This window comes from Giraffa tippelskirchi, chromosome 4, assembly GCF_054371585.1.
Source record: "Giraffa tippelskirchi isolate mGirTip1 chromosome 4, T2T-mGirTip1v1.2.pri, whole genome shotgun sequence".
Classification (NCBI taxonomy): domain Eukaryota; kingdom Metazoa; phylum Chordata; class Mammalia; order Artiodactyla; family Giraffidae; genus Giraffa; species Giraffa tippelskirchi.
In genome coordinates, this window is record NC_137278.1 from 107,970,825 (window position 1) to 107,983,629 (window position 12,805).

At 42.9% G+C, this 12,805-nt stretch overlaps 1 long non-coding RNA gene across 1 annotated transcript; it reads left to right on the top strand.

The window, feature by feature from the left end:
* The first annotated feature begins 5,844 nt into the window (after positions 1 to 5,844).
* On the top strand, positions 5,845 to 12,282 carry LOC145546520 (uncharacterized). The gene is made up of 2 exons (XR_014082984.1): positions 5,845 to 5,909; positions 10,539 to 12,282. It is a non-coding gene; the product is annotated as an uncharacterized LOC145546520 (long non-coding RNA).
* Positions 12,283 to 12,805: the final 523 nt, after the last annotated feature.

A 12,805-nucleotide genomic window follows, 5' to 3' on the forward strand; every position in this document is an offset into this window, starting at 1 on the left:
CTCATATCCATATATGAATACTGGAAAAACCATAGCCTTGACTAGACGGACCTTTGCTGGCAAAGTAATGTCTATGCTTTTTAATATGCTGTCTAGGTTGGTCATACCTTTTCTTCCAAGGAGTAAGTGTCTCTTAATTCCATGGCTGCAGTGATTTTGGAGCCCCAAAAAACAAAGTCTGTCACTGTTTCCATTGCTTCCCCATCTATTTGCCATGAAGTGATGGGACCAGATGCCATGATCTTAGTTTTCTGAATGTTGAGTTCTAAGTCAATTTTTTCACTCTCCTCTTTCACTTTCATCAAAAGGCTCTTTAGTTCTTCTTCACTTTCTGCCATTATAGCGGTGTCATCTGCTTATCTGAGGTTATTGATATTTCTCCCAGCAAACTTGATTCCAGCTTGTGCTTCATCCAGCCTGGCATTTAGCATGACACACACTGCTGCTGCTGCTGCTGCTAAGTCGCTTCAATCGTGTCAAACTCTGTGTGGACAGAGCCCACCAGGCTCCCCCATCCCTGGGATTCTCCAGGCAAGAATACTGGAGTGAGTTGTTATTTCCTTCTCCAATGCATGAAAGTGAAAAGTGAAAGTGAAGTTGCTTAGTTGTGTCCGACTCTTCGCAACCCCATGGGCTGCAGCCTACCAGGCTCCTCCGTCCATGGGATTTTCCAGGCAAGAGTACTAGAGTGGGTTGCCATTGACCTCTCTGGATGCACACTGCATATAAGTTAAATAAGCAGGGTGACAAGATACAGCCTTGATGTATTCTTTTCCTGATTTGGAACCAGTCTGTTGTTCCATCTCCAGTTCTAACTGTTGCTTCTTGACCTGAACAAAGATTTCCAGGAGGCAGGTCAGGTGGTCTGGTATTCCCATTTCTTTAAGAATTTTCCACAGTTTGTTATGATCCACACAGTCAAAGGCTTTGGCATAGTCAATAAAGCAGAAGTAGATGTTTTTCTGGAACTCGCTTGCCTTTACAATGATCTAAATGATGTTGGCAATTTGATCTCTGGTTCCTCTGCCTTTTCTAAATCCAGCTTGAACATCTGGAAGTTCATGGTTCATGTACTGTTGAAGGCTGGCTTGGAGAATTTGGGGCATTACTTTGCTAGTATGTTAGATGAGTGCAATTGTGCGGTAGTTTGAGCATTCTTTGGCATTGCCTTTCTTTGGGATTGGAATGAAAACTGACCTTTGAATGAAAACTGTAGCCACTGCTGAGTTTTCCAAATTTGTTGGCATATTGAGTGCAGCACTTTCACAGCATCATCTTTGAGGATTTGAAATAGCTCAACCGGAATTCCATCACCTCCACTAGCTTTGTTCGTAGTGATGCTTCCTAAGGCCCACTTGACTTCGCATTCCAGGATGTCTGGCTCTAGGTGAGTGATCACACCATCATGGTTATCTGGGTCATGAAGATCTTTTTCTATAGTTCTTCTGTGTATTCTTGCCACCTCTTCTTAATATCGTCTGCTTCTGTTAAAATGTTAAACAGTATTTAAATGATTAAACATTAATGGGACCAAATACTATTCAAAAATTCATCAGAGCAGTAGCTAAAATTCAATAGATAAAAATTCACCTCAAGCTGAATTAGAGATTAACAGAAGTAGACTTTTTATTTGTAACTTTATTAAACTGAATACTAATTTCTATGACAGAAGTAGAATTGAATTCACTTTTTCTATGTATAAAACTCACTTTCAGGGTACCAAAAGTTCATTATCAACATTATTGAACAAGCTCTCTTTGTCACTAAGATAACCTAGGCTTGCAGCACTTCTCATTTTTTAATATTAGAATAATCACTTTGGGGTCTACAAAGAGAAGAATCAAGGAACTCCATCCCACTGCTTGTGGAGTCAGAATCAAGAAGCAGTAGTAATTTTAGAATTAGACTGGGGTCTCAGAGGCCATTTGATCCAATCTATAGAGGAAGAAACAAACTGAGACCCAAGAAGAGTGACTTGTCTGACATACTCTGTAAACCAATAGTGAAGCCGGGATTAAATACGAGTCTCATGACCCCCAAACCAGCATTCTTTCAATACTAATGAATGATTATTAAGTGCTTACTATGAGTCAGTCACTCTTTCTAGACACAGGAGATACAGAAGTGATGAGGACAAAATCTTTTAACTTCTAAGAGGATGGAGATAGATGACAAATGCATATATAAATGAGAAAATGTGAGTTGGTGATAATTGCTCTAAAGAAAACAAAACAACAAATGGTGTCATGAAGGAGAGTGGTATGCCTGACAGGTGGATGGGAGTTGGGATGTGATACTTCTATTTAGGTTTGTGGAGGAAAGTCATCTCTACAGGGTTGGCATTTGGACTGGTACTCAAATGATGAGAGAAGACTGCCAGGCAAAGAGATATGGGGAAAATATTCTGAGTATTACAAAGTATGGTAAGTACAAAGAGCTAGGGGTGAAGAAAAGCTTGGAAGGTAGGAAGAGTGAACATTAGAACTTGCAGGCAATGCACATGTGTTTGGATTTTATTCTGAATACATTAGGAGACCACGGGAGGATGTTGAGCAAGAGTGACATAATTAGATTTACCTTAGATCACGCCAGCTGCTATGAAGAGAGTGTTCTGTAGGGGTGGGAAAGGAGGAACAGGCAAACCAGTCAGGAAATTGTAGTATGGTGCAGACTCAAACATGGGTGGTAGTATAGGGGATGGGAAGAAATAGTTGGGCTCTGAATATATTTTGGAGGTAGGATCTATAGCAGCAGTCTCCTATCTTACTGGCACCAGGGACTGGTTTTGTGGAAGACAGTTTTTCCATGGACTGATGGGTGTAGGGTGGGGTGATGGCTTGGGGATGAACCAAGTACATTACCTTGATTGTACACTTCATTTCTATTATTATTACAGTTCCACTTCAGATCATCAGGCATTAGATCCCAGAGGCTGAGGACCCCTGAGATACAGGACGTATATGGCCTCATTGTTTTTTTGTGACTAACAGATATTTCTCGTGTCTCTCTGGTGATATCTGCTATGTTAAGTGACAAGCAGTAGTGATAGTTGCTTAAAATTTGGGATCCCCATATTTTAAAATAGAAGAGGATGTAAGTTTTTGGTTAATTCCAAATAAACAGATCCCCAACCCCAGACATGACCCATCTCAAATCCCCTCATCATTCAGAGATTCTTAAGATGTCAGCAGTGCCTGAGACATGAATGTGATATACTAATCACTCAAGAGATAAGGAGATAAAGCAGAAAAGGCCTTGGAGACAGCCGTGTGTGCTCAGTAGCTCAGTCGTGGCTGACTCTTGGCAGGCCCCTGGACTGTAGCCCGCCAGGCTCCTATGTCCATGGGATTCTCCAGGCAAGAATACTGGAATGGGTTGCCATGTCCTCCTCCAGAGGATCTTCCCAGCCCAGATATTGAAACTCGAGTCTCTTGTACTGGCAGGTGGATTCTTTACCTCTTTACCACCTGGGAAACCTAGAAAGAGATCTGGCACACCCTGGCACCACAGCTTACCAGGTCCATGATCTTGAGCCAATTACCCAACTTCTTTGGACCCTGGCTCTACTTTCTATAAAATGGGTAGAGTTTTATCTGTTTTTAGTATCTAAAATGCTTTCCACATTACCTGATTATGCCTGTAGTAGGTATTCAAAAAGAATATTTATTATCTTTAACTTGTTCTCTGTGATCTCTTCTATTTTGCTGGTAAGAGACTATACCAGAACTTGGTGAATTTCAGCCCTTTAAGTTTAGAAGTGAGTATATACCATAAAGGCACATTTTATGGAGCCTTGGAGGATCTCAGTATCACTGTAAATATCTTCTGCTGGGTTCACAAATACTTAAAGTAGAGGGCCATTGATCACAGACTGACCTGAAACTGTGACTTTACAGTTGATCTCCTGAGGCTTTGTGAAATTGCCTATAGCCCCTCATGTGAAATATCTTAATTAAAACTTTCATTGTGAGAGAAAGAATCCAGGGTAGAAAAAGTCAGAGTTGGTCCCCTTGCTGCTGAAATTACCAAGAGCATAAAACAAGAGCCTCAAGGTCAAGCTCTATTGAATCAAGCTTAGTAGAGATATTTTCAGACTCTCATGCAAATCAAAACGACTAGGTTAAATATAATTCTGAGCATAGTATGCAGACAGGTCAGTTCAGCCTCTCTCCTCTACTGAACACCTATAATTTGTCGTATGTACTTAAATGTTCCCTTTTTGGCATCTTCAGCTCTGCAATTAATGGGAGACTAAATTATATGCTAATGCATTGCCTCTGTCCACAAATATCACCACTTTTAGTTTTCAAGGTCTTTCCCCAGACTCTGGCCTTACCGAGTTTTATCTTTGTTATCTTAAAGGTCAATTGCCCGCACTTCTTATGGACAGCAACAGCCCTGCCAAGTGACTGGCCAATTTTCAATTATATATCCATGAGTCTTTCCTTGTCCCCTGTCTCACAGCTCACATCTGTGACCTTTCAAGAATCTTAAAAACATGATTACTACCTAAACACAACCACCACCCAAGCATAAACAATGTACTAGGATGTGCCCTCACATACTTTCTGTGTCAATGCCAGGGCACTAACTTGGCTGTAGGAAACTAGTAGAGTAATAACAGTGTCATACGGTTCATCATCAGACTCCAGTATCTAAGGGTCTCATCAAATTAGTCAGTCTGTGTTGATCATTACCTTATATGGTGGCTTTTAATGACATTCCCTTCAAAAGCACTTTCTTGTGCAGAGATTCTATTGTTTTGATGGTTCTTCTATTTATCCTGTGCTGCTTTGCACAAAAATAAACAACTAATATTTATATGGTGCTAACTATATTCTGGGCACTGTTCTGAGAACCATATACATATACTTACTGAATCTCATAAAAATCTTAGAAGGATCATACTATTACTTCATTTTGTAGATGGGGAAGTGAGCGATGGGGTTAAGTCATTTGTACAAGGTCAAATGAAACTGAGTCAGTCTAGCCCCATAAAAGAAGCTTTTATCTCCTATGCCAAAGTTTCTCAATCTTGGCATACCTGTCATTTCAAAGAGGATAATTATTTGTTGCGGGGGGTGGGGCTGTCCTGTGCATTTTAAGATGTTTAGCAGCATCCCTGGCCTCTACCTACTAGATACCAACAGCACCCCGCACACAACATCCCCAGGTTATAAAAATCAAAACTATATCTGCAGACATGGCTAAAAGTCCCGTGGTGGAGGGGAGGTCAAATCACACTCCTCACCACCACTACCCACTAAAAATCATTGCCTCACACTGAGCTGTCACTGCACAAAACAGGCAGAGGATAACTACGCTTACAGTTACAGAAGACAAGTTAACAGGCTTGTCCCTGAAATCCAGGAATTGAGTTATCATTCATTAAATGGATCCTCACCCAAATATAATTGATATTGACTCTGATTCCACTATGCTGTTCTTGTTCCTTCCTCTCTTTTCTCTTCCTAAGTTGGAAAATGGCTCATCTAAAGCCCATAGGCTTCTTAGTTGGTGATTTCAGGCTTTCCTTCGAGTCTATGACTGAAGCCTTGAAAGAAGTATGTAGCTTTTAAGGCAGTAACTACAGCTGACCTCCAAAAAATTAAAAGCCTTTTACGATCTTGAAGGCATGAGGAGAGGCAAGCACAAATAGAACTTCATTCCCTTTCAGAAACTAGAGTTACTTTCCTCTTTGGACCTGTTGCATGTTATTGTTGCTTTGTTCCCTAAACAAACATTGTTTGTGGATTAAAACATTGCGTGGTTCACAGGATTCTAAAGGTTTATGTGCTCAAGCCTGTTACCCTGACGAATGGAGAAACACACTAGACAGTGAGCAGTCTAAGGCCAAATCACTGACTCCATCAGCACTCATCACAGGTTCTGGCACATATGGGAAGTTAGTAAGTACTGATCAAAGATATAGACGAAAGAAAATTTAGTAGCACTTGTGTCAAGTATATTAAGGAAGATGGGAAGCTATACTTTGCAAGTTTAGGGCCCATTCAGAAGCTCACATTTGGAGTTTCAAAACAGTTGAGGATATAGTTGTCATTTTAGTTTATGATGCGTCAAGCCTGCAATGGGGAGACCTGGGTTTGATCCCTGGATTGGGAAGATTCCCTGGAGAAGAGAAGGGCTACCCACTCCAATATTCTGGCCTGGAGAATTCCATGGACTCTATAGTCCATGGGGTCACAAAGAGTAGGACACAATTGAGCAACTTTCACTTTCACTTCCCTTTGAAGAGTATCCTTGACCTGCTTTATAAAGATAAATGTCTTCACATGATGGAAGAAGTTTAAAAGTGTATTAAATATTAACCATGGCCTTTCATTGATAACTCTAGACTGTGGGGGAGTTTTCCTTTTCTAATCCTGGTCCAAAAAAAAATATTTTGAGAGAGTGAACTTAGCTGCAATCTTATTTTGAAAATTTTCATAGAGAAATTAAACATTTTGTCACTATCTCAGAATGCTACTTTGTCCTTTTTGTATGCCTGATACATTTTACAGAAGTAAAAAAATAAAATTTATTAATTAAAAAGGAGGCATTCTTATCTAGATTTCAGAGAAGGTGAGCTATCTGTCACTCAGGTGATATAATGACTGCTGACATCTATGGCAAGTGGTTTAAAGGCTGCAGTAGGAATCTCCTAACCAAAACACCTAACTCCCCATCGCCTGTACCAGAGTGTGAAATCAGCACCATTGTTATTCCGTTAGGCTGAAGCATTAAAATATTCTGTTAAAATTTAACCATACTCTTACACCCATTAGAATGGCTACTGACAACAACAACAAAAAACAGAAAATAAGCAGTGTTGGTCGGGGTGTCCAGAAGTTGGAATCTTTATGCACTATTGATAGGATCAGTAAAATGATGCAACTGCTGTCGAAAACAGTATGGCCGGTCCTCAAAAACTCAAAACAGAATTGCCATGTGATCCAGGTACACATATACTTCCTAGGTATACATCCAAAAGAATTAAAAGGAGGGTCTTAATATTTACACATCCATGCTTATATCAGTACTACACACAATAGCCCAAAGGTAGAAGCAAGCCAATAGTTGATTAAGGGATGAATGAATAAACAAAATGCAGTATGTACATGCAATGGAATACTTTAAAAAGAAGGAAAAATGAGTAAGATGAGGGACTCTCTGGTGGTCCAGTGGTTAAGAGTCTGCCTGCCGATGTAGCGGACAGGGGTTCAACCCCAGGTCCAGGAACTAGGAGCCCACACGCCAAGGGGCAAGTCAGCCCAGGGGCCATCACTACTCAGCTTGCGCTCTCCAGCCCATGCTCTGCAACAGGAGGAGCCACCGCAACGAGAAGCCTGCACGCTGCAGCTAGAGGAAGCCCATGCACACCAATGAAGGCCCAGCACAGCCAAAAAAAATAAGATGCTTAAGATGGTGAATTTTATGAAATGCATTTTTTAATCACAGTTTGAAACAATGCTCCATACTCTGTATAACAGGTCATTCTAAACCATCCTCCTTTGTATTTTATTGTGAATCCACTTATCAGATTAGCTTCCTTCCCTGAAGGACGGATATGTCAGTTTTGATGAAGAAGAGACAGTGAGATCTCAGACAAAGGGCTATTATTTAGGAAAGGTGGCTCAGGGACCATGGAAGTCTCCAGGCATCCAGAGAGCACAGGCGTAGGAGACACCTAGGAATGCAGGGTGGGGGGGGGCTCATGCAGAGATGGAGGAGGGATGCAGGAAAGAAGGGGCAACAAAAAGGCAGGAGAAAAGGCACTCAAAATATTTTCTTCGTCGTCATCCTATTTCCCCGAAAGCTGCTATCTTGGGCTGACCTCAATAACTGGCAGGCGAGGAGCACCTGCCTTTGCAAAGACGGCTCAGAGAGGCACCAAGAATAGGAGGACTTGAAGGGCCCTTCAGGCAAGCGTGCTCCCGCCAAGTTTTCAGAACCACAGGGGCAGACTTCAAACATTTCCCGTGAGAGGCGGCTGCACTCCGCCACGCTCTGGGGGCCCAGCTGGTCGTTATTTTTAGGCACGTTTTCCTCTTTCCATGACTGAGTGGGAACTGTGAAGCACGGGAGGAGAACGGAGTCTCAGAGCCAAGGCAAAGTCTCCGTTTTCAGGAAACCACAGCAGTGGGAGAGAAATGTTGGCCCAGAAGTCTTCCGGGCTCCCGTCTCTCTGGCAGAGGAGGGATGTCTGGTGGCCTCAGGCAGGAAAGCAGACATGAACTTGGGGCTGAGGAAGCCCTCAGAACCCAACAGTCCCTAATGGCTTCAACTAATGAAGTATTGCTGAGTGTTACCCCAACGCTGCCTCCGGCAGGTGATTCCTCATTGATGGGCTTTCCCAGCCCTGCCTGAACCTGCCCCGGCCACTCACCACCCCCAACGGGCAGGCTTCCCAGCCTCCAACTACTCATCCTGCTTTGTCCAACCTGGCCTGGAGCTCTCGTGGCTCCCCAAGGTTCCCGACAGAGAAGCTCCATGTGCACAGAATGAAACTACAGGGTTTTCCAAGAGATTTCACTCAGTAAATACAGTGACACAGCTTAGAGCATGAGCCGCAGTCCCTTCCCTTGAGTATGTATAATAAAAAATTAGGTACTATGCTTAGTCGCTCAATCATGTCCAACTTTTTGCAACCCTTTAAACCACCAGGCTCCTCTGTCCATGAGATTTTTCAGGCATGAATACTGGAGTGGGTTGCCATTTCCTCCTCCAGGGGAATCTTCCCAACCCAGGGACTGAAACTGCATCTCCTGTGTCTTCTGCACTGCAGGCAGATTCTTTACCCACTGAGCCATCAGAAAAGCCCGTAAAAAACTGTACATGAGCTATTTTTATCCTTTATAAAAATCAGTTGAATTCTGACTCCAAGTCCCATTCCTATTGGACTTTGAAGAAGTGAAGTGCTAGGCCTTCTTGGGACTCTCTGCTTTAAAGGTAGAAAGCCCTGGGGTCTTGCCTGTCTCCAAGGTGGGGAATACTTCAGGTTGTCAGATACGAGTCCACACTGGCTACAGCTAAGTCACTCACTGTTCCAGGCTCTGCAGTTCCTTTGCTGAAACTGGAAATCTCAAGTGAAATGGAAACACGAGTCGCAGAACCCAAGGCATCTAAGGGTGCCTGCACAGTGTATCATACTTCCTTCCAGAGATCTTGTCACCTTCTGGAAGCGACAGGTGTCAGTCGCTCAGTTGTGTCCAACTCTTTGCGACCGCATGGACTGTAGACCACCAGGCTCCTCTGTCCATGGGATTCTCCAAGCAAGAATCCTGGAGTGGGTAGCCATGCCCTCCTCCAGGGGATCTTCCCAACCCAGGGACTGAACCCACATCTCCTGCATTGCAGGCAGATTCTTTACTGTATGAGCCACCAGGGAAGACCTATCACCTCCCGAGCAGAACACAAGTTCTGAGGGCAGGACATGTCTCTCCACCCCCCAGTTGCCGGAAATCTTGCCTTGCAGCCTAATTGCCTCTCCCCACTCCTTACCCGCTCCAGGAATACTCTTCAGCTGTTTAGGATTTTAACATAGAGCCTTGAGTTTCATTTAAGCATTTTCTGCTTTCCACCTCAATAAATTCCTGAGATAAGAACCACAAAGCTAAGCCAATATTAGGAGCTAGGATCTCTATTTGAAGCAAGGCACAGGAGGTTAAGTGTTGTACACAGTACATTGGAGGCAAACTCTGGACACCAAGACAGGTATGCTGATGGCAGGCAAGTGTTATTTCCATAACATCTCAAAATGGCAAGTCAGAAAGCCTGCAGCAAAGGCTGGTTTTGAAAGCAGCAGGAAGAAACTGAAGGCTCACTTGAGTTGTATCATCAACAGTGGGGAAGCTGAGTAAAATCAGTTAGTGGTGGGCAGAGAGCCAGCATCCACTTGATTCAGTCTTCGCTCTTGTGGTTACCAGCCAGTGCCATCCAGGGAGAGCCTGACTCTGAAGGAGAGGCCTTGCTGCCAACGCAGGACGCGCCTGTGTTTGCCTACGTCTACCACCCACTGAAAGCAAATGAGCAGCGACTGGAGGGAGGCAGAAGAGAGGACCCGGACCTGACATCCCGGGAGGCCAAGCTCTGTCAGGCAGCACATCCCTCCTCCCCTATATGGGGATGAACCACTCACACCCCATCAGACGCTCTCTGAACTAGATGCCCACGTGTGGAGACAGAAGCTAAGTATAGGGATTGACTTTGCAGTGTTGATGGCTTTCAAGTCAGCTTCCCAGACTGGACCAGAGCTTCCCTGGGGGCTCAGACGGTAAAGAATCCCCCTGCAATGCAGGAGACCTAGGTTCCATCCCTGGGTCAGGAAGATCCCCCAGAGAGGGAAATGGCAACCCACTCCAGTATTCTTGTCTGGAGAATCCCATGGACAGAGGAGTCTGGCGGGCTGTAGTCCATGGGTCGCAAAGAGTCAGACATGACTGAGCGACTAACCCACTTTTCACAGGCTGGGGGACAAGGCTGGTGTGAAGCTACATCAGGAAAGCCCTGTTATTAATGCCCTCGTCCTTTTATTTCAGAGCATTTCATATCCCTCTGGACGCCTCGTCCCTCCTGTGCCCAAGGTCGCTGAGTGGCCTAGCTCCCTTTCTCATGCTCCGCCCAGACCTGAAACACCCAGACTCAAGCTTTTGCACCAAAACGATACTGCCTTCCTCATCCCCATTACAGAGCCATTTTCTGGATGCCATACTGTCAAAAGTGGGGTGCTGGTGAGGAATAAGTTCACATAAATAATTCAGCCTAAAATAGGAGTCCTATGAATATTTTAGTGTAAAAGAAACACTCCAGGTGAGTATAAATTCTATGAACTTGAGAATTTTTGTCAGCTTTGTTTACAACTGTGATTTGATAGAAAATTACTCCATTAAACAAAACAAAACAGGCCAGTAATAATAACATGGTTTAAAATGAGCCTCAGGAGAAAAATGTAGTAATGTTTGCCAGATTTGGAGTGTACTATATCATTTTGGTATTAGTGAAAACATCAGCAATAACAACAACAGTGAAAAAATACTTGCTCAGACGGGACCATAATTTCATAATAAGTTTAACTCTGATTTATATACATTCAGAAAACAAATACTATATTGAGCTTCAAAAGGAATGAGTCACATAAGGCAGAGAGATGCCATCAGCAGAAGTTCAGACAAGAGATCAGAGAACATCCTTTTGGCAATGTGAACACAGTCTGATGCAGAATTTTTCAAACTTCATGTCATGAGTGTGGTAGAACCAATTCAGTGACTTTTAACCAAACTCTTCTTTCTAGTGGTATAAAATTGAAAGAATTGAAGGGACTGAATTAGAATGGAGAGGAATGGAATGAAATGGAGATGGTAAGGTCTGTACACACATGTATTTAAAATATGAGTACCTATAATATGAAATGCAATTATACACAGTATGGATTATGGCCTAAAATGTTTGAAAGCTATACGTCTAAGGCACCAGTTAGTTGGTAAACTCATTTTAACCTCAAAATGTATGTGTGGAAGCCTAACATATAAAATAGACCCATGGAAATCTGCTCCCACTGAAGCTGTTGTGAATGGAGGCAGCCCTGCCAGCTCACTCCAGTCCTTCTTCCTCTGAGAAGCAGAATCTGAAAACCCCTGGTCTAGAACCTAGACTCTTTCAGTCTAAGGATCAAGTTTGATGCTTAGCGTTGAAGTGTAAAGAAACCAATAATAGCATCTGCTGTCCCACTCAAATTCTGAATTACCTCAGAAACAATAAAGTCAAGCAAATGAGGATCAAGTATCAGCATAATACTAACAAAGGCAAAGGTATGAGACAGCAGTGGTTCTCCTGGTCTGAACTGCATGCTTCAACAAAAATGGGCAGTTAGAGCAGTGCTGGAAACCTGGAAGGCCCAAAACTTACGTTCCACTCAGAGGCAGAGGCTCAGGGTGGACAGGTTCACCTCAGAAGCAGAGGCAAGGGAAAGCTAAGTGAGCCCAGCCCAACTCAAAGAAGCCAGGAGCACTGCTATAAATGAAGTCCCTCTACAAGGAAATATGAAGCAGATGGAAAGAAGGTTCATCTTCATGAACTTTAGCAAAATGGAGTATACTTTTCTTTCATGGCACTTAATGGAACTGGAATTCGTGTCTGCCTCCCACGAAAGACTATTAAGCTTCTTGAAGACAGAGACTGTATATCCATTCTATTCACTGCTTGCTTCCAGCATTTAGCATACACTAAATGCTCATGAATGTACTATATGAATAAAACTAATGTAACATGAATAAAACAAATGTATTAATGCTGTCAAGATAATAACCAGAACATTGACACCCCATCTCCAATATCAAGGTATTGGAAAATTGAATAAAATTCCTTCAACAGCAGACCTAACTGACAGGCCCACTCTGGAGGGTATTCTAAAGATTACCTCTTGATAAACAAATTAAAAAAAAACTTGGCCTCCTCAGAGAAGGCCCATGAAAAAGTAGTAACTCCAGTCTAAAGGAAGAAAAACAAGAGCAACTCTTCCTCCTTCTGGAAAGTCCCCAAAGAAGTCAATCAGGTTCTTATAAGAGAGACTTTTCTCTCACTCTCTTCACTGTAAATAAACTATAAATCACATCTTTCATCTTCTTCTGTGGGAAAACAGCTTTGATTCATCAAGCCTGGCTCCTAAAAAGGCTCAAGCCTTTCAAATCTACAAGGTGGTGAGGATGCTGTCACAATCAATGAATCCACAAGGAGAAGAAATTTAAATATCAGAAATTGTGGCCACGTTTCTCCGTACTGCAGGTTCACACTTCTCAGAAGCAACGTG